The sequence below is a fragment of the Gymnodraco acuticeps genome, unplaced genomic scaffold (assembly GCF_902827175.1).
Source record: "Gymnodraco acuticeps unplaced genomic scaffold, fGymAcu1.1, whole genome shotgun sequence".
NCBI classification, from domain to species: Eukaryota; Metazoa; Chordata; class Actinopteri; order Perciformes; family Bathydraconidae; genus Gymnodraco; species Gymnodraco acuticeps.
The window spans coordinates 1,170-17,861 of record NW_022989839.1 but is presented as its reverse complement, the minus strand read 5'-3'; the positions used below and the strand labels follow the sequence as shown (position 1 = coordinate 17,861).

At 40.7% G+C, this 16,692-nt stretch overlaps 1 pseudogene; it reads left to right on the top strand.

Annotated features, from left to right (window-relative positions):
• The first annotated feature begins 2,076 nt into the window (after window positions 1-2,076).
• Window positions 2,077-16,465, top strand: LOC117559181 (annotated as a pseudogene).
• The last annotated feature ends 227 nt before the right edge of the window (window positions 16,466-16,692 follow it).

Here is a 16,692-nt window from a genome sequence, read left to right as displayed (position 1 = left end):
TATCTTTAAAAGGAGGTGTAAAGTAACTAAGTACATTTACTCAAGTACTGTACGTACTGTAAGTACAATTTGGAGAAACTTGGACTTTACTTTAGCTACCTTGTACTTCTACTCCACTCCAGTTCAGAGGTACATGGTGTACTTTTACTCCACTACATGTATTTAATACCTTTAGTTACTTAACAGATCTGGATGAATGATGTGAAATATAATCAAGTGTTGAATCAGACTTTAGTTCCACCTGGAGTAAATCCACCAGCTACCCTGCAGTATACAAAGTCATTCAAACTAGCTGCACCTTTACCAGCTTTGAGAACACTTTCATGATCAATCATTATAAAACATATATAATTAAAAAAATGTATTATCAGAAACACATTTTTTTCCCCAATGTTTAAAATCTGTCATACCAGTCCCATATTTATATGTATTATTATTATTATTATTATTTTTATTATTATTATTATTATTGTTATTATTATTTATTTTAATACCGTGAATTGCTGTTGAAAATAAATACTAAAATCTCATGATGCATTGCTTTCAATATAAATATATTATAATACATATATATAATATAAGAATAGTTGAAAAAAATAATGTATTTAATTCTTAATTGTATCATTCTTGCTTTAGTAAAAAATAAACATTTCTTTATATTTTTTTCAAGTTAGTTTTTGTGATTTCATTATAAATTATATTTTTTTATTTGATATATATTTAATTATTATTTTCTTATTTCAATTATTTTTTTCTTTTTACATTATTTTATTCTTACTTTTTTTTCTTTTTTCTTATTTTACTTCTTATTTTATTATATTTGAAAACACTATTATATTAATAATAGTGTTTTCAATCACAAAAAACTAATTATTTTTTCCAAGATTATTAAATCTTTTATTATTATTGTATTTAACTATTTTTATTTGTAATTCCTAATGAAATGTTGTTATTATTATTATTATTATTTTTTTTGTCCAATTCTTGTTTTGTCCCTCAGAATACAAAGTCATTCAAACTAGCTGCATCTTTACCAGCTTTGAGAACACTTGATCAATCATTATAAAGAAGTATTATTACAAACAAAAACATTTTCCACAACTTTTAAAACCCGTCTGACCGTTTCATCTTTACATATATATTATTATTATTAATATTGTAATTATTATTTATTTTAATAGCGATAGTGTTTTCAATGTTTTCACCAGAGGGGGTAGTGAAATGATGTTTAAAAGAACAACTCTAATCCCATGATGCATTGCGGCCGTTCGTTTCTAGCTTCCGGTCCTCAGAAGCTACACGTTGCTAACAGACGTTGATGCAGATGTTATACCGAATGTAATGTGTTTAAGAGACTTTTAAAACACATACAATGAGCTAGTTTATCATTGGAGGGTGATTTATCCGTTAAACCGTGTTTTTGTTGCCTCCCGTTCTTTGTTCGTAGCTTTGTATACCACGTGGCTGATCGTTAAACACAAGTAAAGGCATTAAAGGGAGATTAGTGTGTTTTAACGGCAGTGTTTTATCAAGGAGAAGAAAGACTGAGGAACCAGGACGAAGAGGAGAGAGAGGTAACATCTCTCTTGTGTGTGGTGTGTGTGTGTGTGTGTGTGTGTGTGTGTGTGTGTGTGTGTGTGTGTGTGTGTGTGTGTGTGTGTGTGTGTGTGTGTGTGTGTGTGTGTGTGTGTGTGTGTGTGTGTGGTGTGTGTGTGTGTGTGTGTGTGTGTGTGTGTGTGTGTGTGTGTGTGTGTGTGTGTGTGTGTGTGTGTGTGTGTGTGTGTGTGTGTGTGTGTGTGTGTGTGTGTGTGTGTGTGTGTTGTGTGTGTGTGTGTGTGTGTGTGTGTGTGGTGCTGTGTGTGTGTGTGGTGTGTGTGTGTGTGTGTGTGTGTGTGTGTGTGTGTGTGTGTGTGTGTGTGTGTGTGTGTTGTGTGTGTGTGTGTGTGTGTGTGTGTGTGTGTGCTGTGTGTGTGTGTGTGTGTGTGTGAATTTACTCCAGGTGGAACTAGTCTGATTTAACACTTGATTATATTTCACATCATTCATCCAGATCTGTGAAGTAACTAAAGGTATTCAATGCATGTAGTGGAGTAAAAGTACCATTTATCTCTGAACTGTTCTAAATGTACAAAGTAGCATTAAATAGAAATACTCAAGTAAAGTAAAAGTACCTCCTAAATGGTACTTAAGTACAGTTCTTGAGTAAATGTACTTAGTTACTTCTCACCTCTGCTATGACCCTACGAAGTAGCTGTAGATATGTTTAGTTGTGTCTGTCGGTTGTATTGAGTTGTCTTGTTTTGTGTCAGCTGTAGTTGTGTTGATTATTTCAGAGACACAGCCGGAGAAGGAGCACTGAGAGCAGCATGGAGGAGAATAAAAAGACCCCTGGAGCTCAGGTCAGTGTGCACTTCATCACAATATATTCCTAACACTGTTATCCCCAAATGAAAGATCACAACCTGTTTAGAAAATACCATATGAATACACAATATGGTCAGATATAGGTTAGAACGTTGTTGTACATTACGACACGATAAAACTGTATTGGTCGGATCAGGTCTGAAATGTGACTTGCATAGTGTAACAGCAGCTCCATGTGTAACATCAACATAAACTAATATCAAGACACAATACATGAAAAACAAACATGTAACATAACAGCAGGATCAGCGAGAGACAACCTGCTCAAAGAGCCTTCAGCGTGCTTTTGATCTGGATTCAGCTCTGTGTTTACTGAGAGGACTGACTGGAGCACAAAGGAGGCTTCAGTCTGACTTTATTGAATCTCCATTAGATGGCAGCAGTTCATATTCTCTGTTCAGAGCATGCTTTGGGTCCCAGGTGATGTTGTTGGACAGCCTCTCAGGTTATTATGGTCTGCTGAGTCAGGAAGTCTCTGACAGGGTGGACCAACAATCTTTGAGCAGATTATTAACAGCTGGAGCAGTTTTGATTTTAAAGCTGTTGACAAACACTTGTACCAGGTAGCTTTGCAGTACTGCAGAACAGACACAGTCACAGATGTAAAGTAGGGCTGCATGATTTGGGGAAATAATCTAATTGCGATCTTTCTGACAGATATCTCCAGCTAGGAAGGTCGTATCAACGTGCTCCCGTCTCTAGCACCCCTGCAGACCGAGCTACGAGAGAAAGAACTACACTTACATGAAACTTCGGTTGGGTTGCTTTAAAGTCAAGCTTCAGTTTCAGATTCACCCTGTAATAGATGTAAAACATGTGAGCATTACTAACCTGACTCAGATGGTTTGATTCACCAAACCATCTAGGAAAGCTCCATTGGATCGAGCTAGCTGACCACCCCTCCCATAGACTAGACAGGACCCGAGAATTGTTGGGGAAAACGTGAGGTGGTGGCCTCATTATATACACTAAGGATTATTGGGGCACAATCACTGTGAGTAACCTCTGTTCCCCGAACCTAGAATTTATGACTGTTAAATGCCGACCTAGATACCTTCCGAGGGAGTTCAATGTTGTATTGATAACTGCAGTATATATTCCACCAGATGCCAATGCTAGCGCGGCGCTAAGTCAGCTACATGATACTATTAGCAGTCAACAAAGCATGTATCCTGAGTAGGGCTTTAGCGATACACTAATCATACGATACGATACACGATATTCAGCTCACAATACGATATATATCACGATATTCAGCCAACGATACGATTCGATACACTTATATCATTTTCTGAAAGATTTTAAAGGGACAGTGTGATTTTGGTGACATCTTGTGAATGTTCCATTGACTTGGATTGAATTAATTCAACTGAAAACTGAAAGCATCAATTATATATATGGCTCTGACTAGACAGAGTCTACAGCTTGCAAATGCTGGACAAAATGAATCAAAAGATGTGGTGAGAAAATTAGTTTCATGTATTGAAACAGTGCAAACTGTAGCTTACAGGCCTTTGAAACGTAAGTACATAAAGTGCAGTATCACAATGGACAATGGAGAATTAAAAGGTGCAGCAGGTGGCGGAACACGGGGGATTTGAATGGGACTTGTTAGAAATTAAAATCAATGTTTTGATGGCATAAAGTACCTTAAACATACCGTCAGTTTAAATGCTGTTTTATACTGAAAAACCAGAAGTTCTTGTGCACAACAAGTTGTTAAGCTTTTATTCTGAAAATCCTTCATCTCCGGTTAGCATATAGCATGTGGCTAATATACCATTTACTATAGAGGTGAATTTAGTAGCGATATGACACGGAGTGTTGCACACCGAAACCTACTGATTTCAACACTACAACTATAGACGTCGAGATATTATTATTGCTGAATATTAAATGAAGGTAGTTTATTTGAATACGTTTGTTTACAGACATGGGTAGTGTGAAGTAAAAACTTCTTTGCAGCAATGTTGAGCCAATCATCAAATGAGGGAAACTGGATTCGCCTGTCAATACACTGATATTTATTGAGAGACAGACGGCCGGAGAGATCACAGTATACTACAGTTCTCATGTAAGATATCAGCCAACTCTGAAGACAAAAGCGCCAAGAACACATCTATACATGAAGAAGAGGAGGGCCCTAAAACACGCGGGTTTTCCTTTAATGCATGCCAGATGTCGAGACAAAGACTCGTTGTATTGCAAACCCACATGAGCCAAGCTTCTCCCCCCACAAGATATCAGATGACCTCTTGACCTGTGTCTTCCTGAGAAGCTATGGATCACATTACAGGCAGGAATACACTTTAACCATTAAACAGATTCCCGAGGACAAGTCACTAAACTCTATATACTTTAACAAGACTAAAATATTCCTTTACAGGTAGCATGAGACAACATTCGGAACTACCGGAAATGATACCAGCCGTCAGGTATTTTTGGAGTATTGATTACAGCGTTTAAAATGTATTAAATTAAAAGTCATGAAAGAGATAAGGAGGAGAAAAGGCGTGTTTAGTTATATATTTAATGTACAATGTCTGAATCCTCTGTTATGCTCAACAACAAACATTGGAGACGTGGAGGGCCGGCCCCCAGCAGCACCAACCGTCCCACAGGGAGGAGCCAGCAGAGGATATTTAACAGCTGGAAAGGTGGAGCTCGCTCTCTTCCCTTCTCTCACAAGAGCCAGAACACAGCTGTTTTTCTGACTGAACCATCTTCTGCTTGTAACATTACCGCGCTTTTTATTAATTAAAGTATACATTTGAACCTTCTCAGAGACTCAATTAGTCTCCTTTTTAAAGCTTCTCTCCTGGACGCGAGAATAACGAACACAGTTATCAGACTTAATGTATCGATACCCGCGGATGAAATATCGATACTTTCTCGGAAAACTAAATGTCGATATATATCGCAGGATCGATTAAATTGCACAGCCCTAATCCTGAGGCTGTCCACATCATTGCGGGGGACTTTAACCATGCCAACTTAAAGGTAGTGCTTCCCAGACTCTACCAGCATGTTCAATGTGCCACGAGGGGGGATAAAACACTGGACAAGGTCTACAATAATATTAAAGGGGGCTACAGAGCTAAAGCACTAGCGAAAAGTGTTTCCACCACTATAAAGACAATTAAAACCTGGCCTTTAGACGCCACTCCACAGCTGCAAGACTGTTTTGAGAGCACCGACTGGGGTTTTTTCGTGCATGAGGACCTGGAACAGTACACATCAGCGGTCCTGGGATACATCAAGCACTGTTCAGACTCCGTCACTGTGGATAAGCGCATCCGGGTTCATCCCAACAAGAAGCCGTGGATGACTGGAGAGGTGCAGCGCCTGGTCAGGGAGAGGGACATCGCCTTCAGGACTGGTGAGAGGGAGCTGTACAGCACTGCCAGAGCCCACCTGAAGCGAGGGATCAAGCGGGCCGAGATGGACTACAAGGGGAAGATTGAGGACTGCTTCCGGGGCAACGACTCCAGGCGGGTGTGGCAGGGGGTCCAGCAGATGACCAACTACAAACCCAGCCACCCCTCGACCGACGGGGGTGACCCTCAGCTGGCGGGGGAGCTGAACTCCTTCTACGCCCGCTACGAGACGGGGCTATCGGAAGCAGCCACATCATTACACCCACCTGCCCTCAGCAGCCTCATCCTCACGGAGCACGAAGTGAGACGCACGAGGTGAGACGCACACTGAAGGCAGTGAACCCGAGGTAAGCAGCGGGGCCGGACGGAGTCTTGGGACGGGTGCTGAAAGACTGCGCTGGCCAGCTGGCGGGGATCTTCACCAAGATCTTCAACCAGTCTCTGTCCCAGGCCATCGTCCCATCCTGCCTGAAAACATCCACAATCATCCCAGTGCCGAAAAAGAACAACATCGGCTGCCTAAATGACAACCGTCCAGTGGCACTTACCTCCACCCCCGCTAAAGTTTTTGAGAAGGTGGTCCGTCCCCACATCGTCTCATCCCTCCTTCCCGGTCTGGACCCCCACCAGTTCGCCTACAGGACCAACAGGTCCACGGAGGACGCAATCGCCACAGCTCTCCACTCTACCCTGTCTCACCTGGAGAGTAGGGGGAGCTACGCACGGATGCTCTTCGTGGACTTCAGCTCGGCATTTAATACCATCCTCCCTGACAGACTGGTGACCAAGCTATCAGTCCTGGGAGTATCCCATTCCTTGTGTCTATGGATTAAGGACTTCCTGTCTGAGCGCCCCAGAGAGTGAGGATAGGTACCCACACCTCCACGTCCCTCAGTCTCAGCACCGGGTCACCACAGGGCTGCGTGCTGAGCCCCCTACTATACGCCCTCTACACCTATGATCTCGTCCCCGCCCACACCAGCAACTCCATCATAAAGTTAGCTGATGATACCACCGTGGAGGCTGTGTGGAGAGAGTCTCAGTGATCAAATTCCTGGGCGTTCACCTGGCGGAGGACTTGTCCTGGAGGACCAACACCACGGCAACCGTCAAGAAGGCACAGCAGAGACTCTACTTCCTTAGACAGGACCTGCTTGTGTCCTTCTACAGGGTTCCCGCGGAGTCTTAAAATGTCTTACATTTGATAATCTGAATTTAAGGCCTTAAAAAGGTCTTAAATATGACCAAAAAAACAAGAAAGGTCTTGAATATGATGGGATTTGAAAGGTACTTCTGTGTTGAGATCGCGTCTAAATGTGTTTTGGTGGAAATGTCCGGGCTGCAAAGTAACCAGTACGGTAAGAGCCTTTCAGTTCTCCCCCCAACAATTTGTATTGAAATAAATCAACATGGAACCAGTAATCACTAACTTTGTTTCCCCCTTCCCCTTACAAATAAGTATGGGGAAGTGTAAGTAAGTTCAACCGTATCTGGTTGGAAAACCTCTAATTTAGTGCTTGGTTGAAACCAGTTGAGGGGAACGTGTTTGAAGCCCGCTGCACCTTTTGCAAAATAAATTAGCGTTTGTTTTGCTAATGTAGCGTTAGCTAGTGCAGCTGCTCCCGCAACAACACCGGGGGGCCCTCGGGATGAGGTTTGGGTCTACGTCAACCCTAAAAGCGGAGTTGCTGTAGACGCTAAATACCGTAGCTAAACACCAATCATACAACAGCAACGATGAAAGACACACACACACACACACACACTAGGGCTGCTCGATTATGGCAAAAATCATAATCACGATTATTTTGGTCAATAATTGATATCACGATTATTAAATACGATTATTCATTGACTTTGAAAACATCCATTTATTGAACTTTAAAACAAATAATGATTTGAACAGTATCTTTTTAACTGTGGATCACCCTGAACGTATAATTCAACTGAAAAAACAATACTAAATTAAATAAATTATACATTTAAATAAATATTATCAAAATAATAAATACCACAAGATCAACACATATTTTGGAGCGCACTTCTACAAGCTATTAAACATATATAAATATGATGAATACAAATTAATTAGACTAAAATTAATTAGATCAAATATGTTGTTGTTCACTGTCACAACCTAGCAAAGCTAAATTCTGTTTTTTTCGATTATGTTGTTTTCGTAATTGTGGCAGGCTAAAATCGTAATTGCGATTAAAATACGATTAATTGCACAGTCCTAACACACACACACACACTTTTGGTCTAACACGCTAACACAGTACTGTACTGTTATGTTCAGTAATTGTTCTTATGTTGAACACGAATACATTTACTTTATAAGTAATTATGGGACGTATTTCTTCTTTCATAGCAATTTTCCTTCATACTTTCTTGCCGTGAAATAGGTTTTAAATTCTATTCAAAGTGGTCTTAAAAAGTCTTACATTTGAGTAGGCGAAACCTGCAGGAACCCTGTTCTATCGCTGCGCCGTGGAAAGCATCCTCACCTACTGCATCTGCATGTGGTTCCTCAGCTGCACAGCCGCAGAGAGGGGTGCGCTCCAAAGGGTCATCAACTCGGCCCAGAAGATCATCGGTTGCCCCCTCCCCTCCCTGGAGGTTCTGTACAGCTCTCGTTGCCGTAAGAAGGCAGTCAAAATCCTCAAGGATCCACACCACCCGGGTAACAAGCACTTTGTACGGTTGCGCTCAGGCAGGCTCTTCTGTACCATGTCTTCCCGGACAAACAGACTCAAATTCAGTTTTTTTCCCAGGGCCATATGTGCACTAAACGCTGCTGATATTTAAATTATATAAGCCTTCCGTGCAATACGAGGGGAATGGTGCAATTTTTAAAGTGGACCTATCATGCTATATTTGAATAATATAGTGTAGGACCATACCTATGTAAGGCATATTTATACTTTTTATTTTTCAAAATACCAAACACATCATGCATTTTAGCCATTCCTCATTTCGCTCAATTTAACACTGTCTTTGCATGGGCTGATTCTGTGAGAACAGCACCATCTACAGGCCTGGCATATGTACTACAGCGTCTCCAGCGCTTTCGAACGGCAATGTCCGTGGCTGTCTCCTCCTGATTGGTGGAGTTGGCCCAATAGCCGTAGCTCCACTTCTGTGACATCATAGAAGTGTTCAAATCTGTATCAGTCTGTATCAGATCCATTGCAGCCCCTTTTTAAGAGATTTGGGTATGGAGGAAAAGAGAGAGGGTTGTGTTTTCTGGCACTTGGTGAGTTCCCTGGAACACCTGGGACCCATATTCATGTATAAAAGACGTACAAAAGTGCATTTTGCATGATAGGTCCCCTTTAATTTATTATGTATTTATGTACATATTCCCTATCATGTCTATTTAAGTCCCATTTCTTGTTTTTATAGTGTCTTGTTTTTTTTATGTTGTCTTGTTGTTTTTATATTGTCTTGTTGTTGCTGCCTGTTGGCACCTTGAGTTCATTGTAATTTCGTTGTACCTGTACAATGACAAATTAAAGATCCATCTAAATTACAATAGTGCAGACACACCTTAGTGCAAAGATAAAATGTCAGAATCAAAACAGTGTGGCAATATAATAACAAACTGCCAGGTGTGTTGTATGCACAGTAAATAGGCTCAGCAGTTAACACAACTTTATTATATATCCTCCTGAGAGGAACTCAGTACACTAACTCCTAAGATGTTTCCTTACTATAATTAATTAAAATATTGAAATCACAACACTGGTAATTACAAACTTAACCATTTCTCTTTCTATAAATAGTGCTTGTGTTGATGGATGCCATTTTGAAATACAATGAAATTATCTTTTTCAAAGCCACATATTTGGGGTGGGACACAATAAATAAAGCTTCGCCAGTTTATAACCGATGAAACATGATGGTATCAGAATAATCACTTACATGAGATGTATAGGATGCTACACAGGTCACTGTAAAGATAACATGTCAGAGAAGAAATAAGCAAGATACATGATCTGTTTAATCGCCATGTAGGTTCTCTTTTATTTATCAGCATCAGATCAATAAGTGTCAGTAGTATCAAAACAATATCATAACAGTGGCAATATATAACAATAATAGGTAGGCTCAGCAGCAGACACACCTTAGTGCAAAGTATGTGTCAGTATTAATAACAGTTATATATATACCGGCGCGCCATCACCATGAGCAACTGGTCCTGCGATTCCTGGGCCTTGTGTGAATGCAGCAGCAGTTCGTCGTGCATCTCCTTGTTGGCCATGGCATGCCGGTCCTCATTTTTCTTGCTGCCCATAGCACGCCAGTCATCCATCACCATGATAGTGTCAAGGAAGCTGTCATCCCGTGCCCGCTTTCCTAAGAGGAGATATAAGCAAGATACAAGATCAGTTTAATCGCCAAGTAGTTTTACAACATACTAGGAATGTGTTTACCAGTAGGTTGTCAACAGAGACAACATTGGACATAGGCAGGGACAGTGTACACAATGCAGGTGTAAAGTATAAGATAGGATCAAATAGCTGACGCTCAAAGTGCCCTTATTTATTGTTTTTTGTTTGATGTATGCTTGAACTTTGTTTTATTTGGTCAAAAAATTATTAAGAGTTTTCTTACCAGAAGTCATGTGACCTCTAGCCTCGGATGTTTACGTTTGGGAGAGAGTGAAAAGGGCGCAAAAAGTGTAAACGATGTATGATCACGGTGTTTCATAATTGTACCAAGAAAGAAATAAACGTGATTAGTGGACATCAGTTCGATGCGTAACAGAGTAGTTACAGTGTGTTTATATGTACCTCTGCGTTTGGTTGGAAAGGGAGATGATTTCCGGAGGGGAAAGCTCACTAGATTCCAATCCAATGGGAAACACCTCGTCGCCTGAAACACACGATTAGTGCCATGAGTTAGTGAAGCAAATTACAGAACACTGCACACTTATTCACAAGTCAAGACGTTTTCATAGCGGCCGAGAATAGCTAGCGAGCTAGCTAGATGTTATTAGCTAGCTCGGTTCCGGCCTGCTAACAGTGTTACCCAATTCAGACTAGCATTGCTAACTCGATCTACCGAGCAAATAAAAGTACATCTGAGATAGGGGTGTAACGGTTCACAGCATTCACGGTTCGGTATGTACCTCGGTTTCGGGGTCACGGTTCGGTACATCAAGAAAAAGCAAAAAAAAATCCCAAATGCATAATTCCATGTTTGTTATTTATTTGGAATAGTAGTGCAAGTTTAAAAAATAAGGAACTCTAACATTTTGAATAATTAACTGTATTACACTGTTAAAAACAAACAGTACCACACACACACTCAGATGCCCAGATTACCTATAATGGCTGATGTCAAACAAAAAGGTTCAATAAACTGTAAAACTAAAAAGAATGTCTTGAAAATATTACAAAATAAATAATAAGATAGTGTTTCAATCACTTTCAATCACAATCAATAAAAGCTGGGGTCAGTTGAAAAACATATGCCAAAAGCTTCCGTTATTTATTTTGGTCTCTCGGCTTTCATGTGTATTGGCTTCTTATAAACAGCGGGGATCAGCTGTTGAACTGCTGCTGTATTTTGCCGGGCTCCGGTGATTTCCAAATCTGGGTGATGCCTTCTGATATGATTTAGCATGTTTGGCGTGTGTTACCATTAGCATACCGCACCGCTATCGAACACAACAGCCACACCGTCCTCGTCCGATCCACCACCCGAAATGTTCCCACACAGCTGATTTAAAAGAAGCAGGTGGTTGTTCTAGCTCCTGTGTTATCTGAACTCGCCATACTAACACGTTTTGTTCGTTTTGTTGTGTTTTCTTCTTCTTCATTTGTTGTTTAAGGGCAGCTGGCAAACAGCTTTTAGGCGCAATACCGCCCCCTGGATTATATATAGTGTAGTGGATACTGCCCTGAATGACAGAATTTTTTACCACTCGTAAAAAAAAAAGGCGTATTCGTCGTGTGATTGCATGCACCGAACCGTGACGTCTGAACCGTCGAATACGGTTATCGTTACACCCCTAATCTGAGACCAGTATTGTGCAGATTAAAACGGTAAAGTGCATGAAGTATATTTTACCTTCGATTAGTGCCATGAGTTAGTGAAGCAAATTACAGAACATTGCACACGTATTCACAAGTCAAAACGTTTTCATAGCGGCCGAGAATAGCTAGCTAGCTGTTAGCCAATTCAGCCTAGCATGGCTAGCTCGATCTACCGAGCAAATAAAAGTACATATCTGACCAGTATTGTGCAGATTAAAACAGTGCAGTGCATTTAGTATATTTTACCTAATTCGTCGTCGTCGTTGGGCAATTCAACCGTCATTTCAGCCTCCTACCTCATCGCGCTGCCTTCAGTAGAAGCTTCTGGATCGCGTCCTCCGAGTAAATCTCCAGATGCGCCGACACATCATCATCATCACTCCACCGCTCCATAGCTGCTTTCACAAAAGTAATCTCTTCGTTGGTGCGCTGCGCTGAGCTTTTAATGTGAGCAAATGAAATGGCGGCTTCACAAAACCTTTTGGGAGTTTTACGGGGCGTGGTTTGCATTCCACCCAGCCAATCAGACGTATGAACCTTTTTCTCCCACGAAAGTCCCTGGTCTCTAGCAGGGACTGAAAAGCAGGTAAAAATGGTTCTGATGAACTAATTTAGTTCTGGGGGCTTTTTGTTGTGAACGCAAATATATCGTAGTTCTGATGAACTATTGTGGGAAAAGTACTCCGGTGTGAACGCGCCAACTGCTGCTTGCAGATGTTGTGGTTTCTCCCCCGCCTGCGGGGAATGGGGCTTAACAGGTTAATAATATACACACAAATACCGCCTCCTCTGGTCTTCCCCGAGTTCGCATCGCTGTCTGCTCGAACAAGGTTGAATCCGGGTACCTCAAAGAGAGATTCAGGCATTGTAGATTGTAGCCAACTTTCCGTGAAACATAATAAAGAGGCCTCACGAAATTCAGGACAGTTCCTTGTGTATGTCCTTAGTGTGTCCACTTTGTTAATCAATGAGCGCAGGTTTGTGAGAATGATGGATGAAAGTGGTGGCCGGCTGAATCTTTGCCGTAGGCGATTCTGAACACCTCGTCTCCTTCCTCGTCTCTTTTTCCTGGTGTTTCTAAGCGGCTCCCGAGGGAGGTCATCCAATATTGAAGAGCACAGATGGCTTGATGTATTCGTATGATGCCGATCGCATTGTAGCTCCAGCATTGCCTCACGGCTGTAGCAGCGTAGGGGCCGGGACTCCTCGCCATACCCGCTCGTGCTGTCACTCAGGTGTGTCTTGGAAAGTTGTATGGCCAGACATGGTCTGCTAAAAGGAAAATATAATCGACAGGATCAAAAGCATGGTCTCTCAAAATTACGTTTCATACAGAGACAACAAAGTTTAGACAATAATTAGACCAAAAACACAAAACACAAGACTAACGGAGCATACTGAGACGCGCAGTGACAGGATGCCATCTCCCTCTGTCTCCTGTATATACCAGAGGTGGGAGTAAGTCATACATGTGCAAGTCTCAAGTTACTGGGGTGAGAGTCAAGCAAGTCAAGTCATACGAAATCCTGATGAATAACCCCAGTTTCCGCATTTAAATCAGTTAAAAGACGGTGGTTATGAAAAGTAGAGTTTTATTTTCAACATTAGCAACAATGGAGAGTGGGGCTCTGAAATCATAAAACAGGTAATATGGGGAATAATCAGGCAGTACAATATGTGTGTGTAGAGGTGTGTGTTGTTAAAACGTAGCAGCCTGCAATCGCTATTTATCTGTTCTAGTGAAGGTAAACACAGTGAAGTAAAATGCATAGCTCTTTGCAGCTGGTGCTGCTCTTCTCAGATTCTGCTGAGTTACACGTTACTGCCTCCTGGTGCTGCAGAGATTTCATGAAGTGAAGGAGGTTTTCCTTATATAAAACAGCTGTGGGCAGCAGATACTGTGAGAGTCACGGACATGAATTCATAGATCAAGGCAGACTGGTTCACAGACTCTCCTGTTTTGCCGATCCGGTGCTTAAACAAATAGCTCTCCTGGCCGAAATGTCCCTAAAATTAAGTCCGACATCGAAATATATCTCATATAATGTATGCACTGCCATTTCCCCACATAAACATAACAATCTGTAATGAAACGTCTGTCTCCTATGCACTCCACTTCCTACTTGGCGCACTGGTAACTTTCTCCTGCAAACAAGTTACTTTCTCTCACTCTTTGTTTTCATTGCCCTTTAGGGGCTTCCTACAATACAAATGCAAATATTTTATTTTAGAAAGTAAAGTCCTTTCGAGTCATCTGTCTCAAGCCTAAGTCAAGTCTCAAGTCATGAATACCAAGTCAAAGTCAAGTCGAGGATGTTATCAATGTTAGTCAAGCAAGTCCCAAAGCACGAAAATATGCGAGTCAAGTCATGTGACTCGAATCCCCCACCTCTGGTATTTACTGTGGTTAGAATGTTGCTGTTACTGTATCTAATATAATACAAATGTAATAAACACAAACCGTTAGTAAACTAGTATTTTGTTAACTCAAGGTTTATATTAAGTGAGTTTTTATTGTGTTAACTGCCTGTATTTATGCTTTTTAGATTTACTTTCTCCTCTTTCTTTGTCCGTCTGTTCTAGAAACTGAAAGGAAGGGAAAGACGTCACGGCTGTCAGCAATGTGAAAAATACTTTACAACATCTGCACATTTAAAGTGCCACCTGCGTATTCACACTGGAGAACAACCGTACAGCTATGACGAGTGTGGGAAAACATTCAGGGAATCAGGTAATCGAAAAAAACATAAACGTATTCACACTGGAGAAAAGCCGTACAGCTGTGAAGAGTGTGGGAAAAATTTCACTGCATCAGTGATCTCCAAAAAACATGAACGTATTCATACAGGAGAAAAACCGTACAGCTGTGGAGTTGTGTGGGAAGACATTCAGGGAATCGGGTAATCTAAAAAAACATAAACGTAATTCACACTGGAGAAAAAACCGTACAGCTGTGAAGACTGTGGGACAACGTTCAAGACATCAACTGAACTCAAATCACATCAACGTATTCACACTGGAGAAAGACCGTACAGCTGTGAAGAGTGTGGGAAGACATTCACGGAATCGGGTAATCTAAAAAAAACATCAACGTATTCACACTGGAGAAAAAACCGTACAGTTGTGAAGAGTGTGGGAAGACATTCACGGAATCGGGTAATCTAAAAAAAACATCAACTTATTCACACCGGAGAAAAACCGTACAGCTGTGAAGAGTGTGGGACAACATTCACTCAATCAGGTGATCTCCGAAAACATCAACGTATTCATACTGGAGAAAAACCGTACAGCTGTGAAGAGTGTGGGAAAACATTCAGGGTATCAAGTGCTCTCCAAAATCATCAACGTATTCACACTGGAGAAAAACCGTACTGGTGTGAAGAGTGTGGGAAAAATGTTCACTCAATCAGGTGCTCTCCAAAAACATCAACGTATTCACACAGGAGAAAAAACCGTACTGGTGTGAAGAGTGTGGGAAAACGTTCACTACATCAAGTGATCTCCCAAAAACATCAACGTATTCATACTGGAGAAAAACCGTACTGCTGTGAAGAGTGTGGGAAAAACGTTCACGACATCAAGTCATCTCCAAAACATCAACGTATTCACTCAGGAGAAAAACCGTACTGGTGTGAAGGGTGTGGGAAAAACGTTTTCTCAAGTTCTCACCTTAAGCTCCACGAGCGAATCCACACCTTATAGTTTTGAACAACTATGAGAGCCAAGCTAGCTGTTTCCTCCTGCTGATGTCCTGAGAGCTGTATTTTTATATTTGAAGAGTCTTTCTGAATTGAAGTCTCGTTTGATGTCCCTGGACAAGCCCTGAGGTCCTCTTCAGTTTTTTTAAATGTCCCTAAAATTCCCCAAAATAAAATGGGTGAGGCTTTTATCCACTACGCTCCCCAAACTGTGGAACACCAGGAAATATCAGAGAGGCTCAGTGGACATTTTTAAACGCCTTCTAAAGACCCATCTCTTTAGATTAGCTTTTTATTAGCAACCCCCCACTTTAAATGGTCTTTTAGTCTTTATTATTTACCTACTTTTATATTGTTTCATTTATGATATAGGAAGGGTTTTATCTTATATTAGTTATTTAACAGTTTCAATAGTAACATTAATTTTTACGTTGGTTTCTTTATATTTTGATCGTTTAACCTTTATTAGAGTTATGTCGTTTCTATTACTATTCATTTGTATTTCTGTTGTACCTATATGTTCACTTTATTTTATAGGGTTTTATATTGTTGCATCTATTCACTTGTCTTGTGTCTTATCTTTCCGAGATAAATCATAATTTAGTTTTCATAATCCTTCTCCTCTGGACGTGATGTGTGCAGCATGTGTAGTGTGTTGTCTCTGTGTGAGACCTGTTAGTTTCACTTGTTCATTGTTAGATGTGCTTCAGTTTCTTTGTGCATTGAGTACTTCAGTCACTTTCTTTTAGGAGAAAGTTGTTCTCAGTTCATCTTAAGTTTGTTTTGTAAATTGGCTGGTGAGCCTTCTTAGTTTTCAAAAAAATAAACTATCTACTAATTTTGCCAAATCAGTTTCCTCTCTCCTTGTTATTTTTATATGTTGTTACTTCCCTTTGTACCCCTAGTTTAGGAGGGAACGTAACACTGTATTTAATTTGTTATTATCATACCTTTTACCTCCTTGTGTATCTTAACCTGTTAAAATGTTATATTTAGCACCATGTATCTGTAAAGGTCTTAACATCTGAGGGGACTTTCTTGTCGTTTATTGAACTATGAAGAAATGTTTTACTATGCCGTGTTTCAACCATGGTTTTCTTATAGCCTTGTTATAAAATATTATATATCCAGGGTTAAACTGCTAATCTC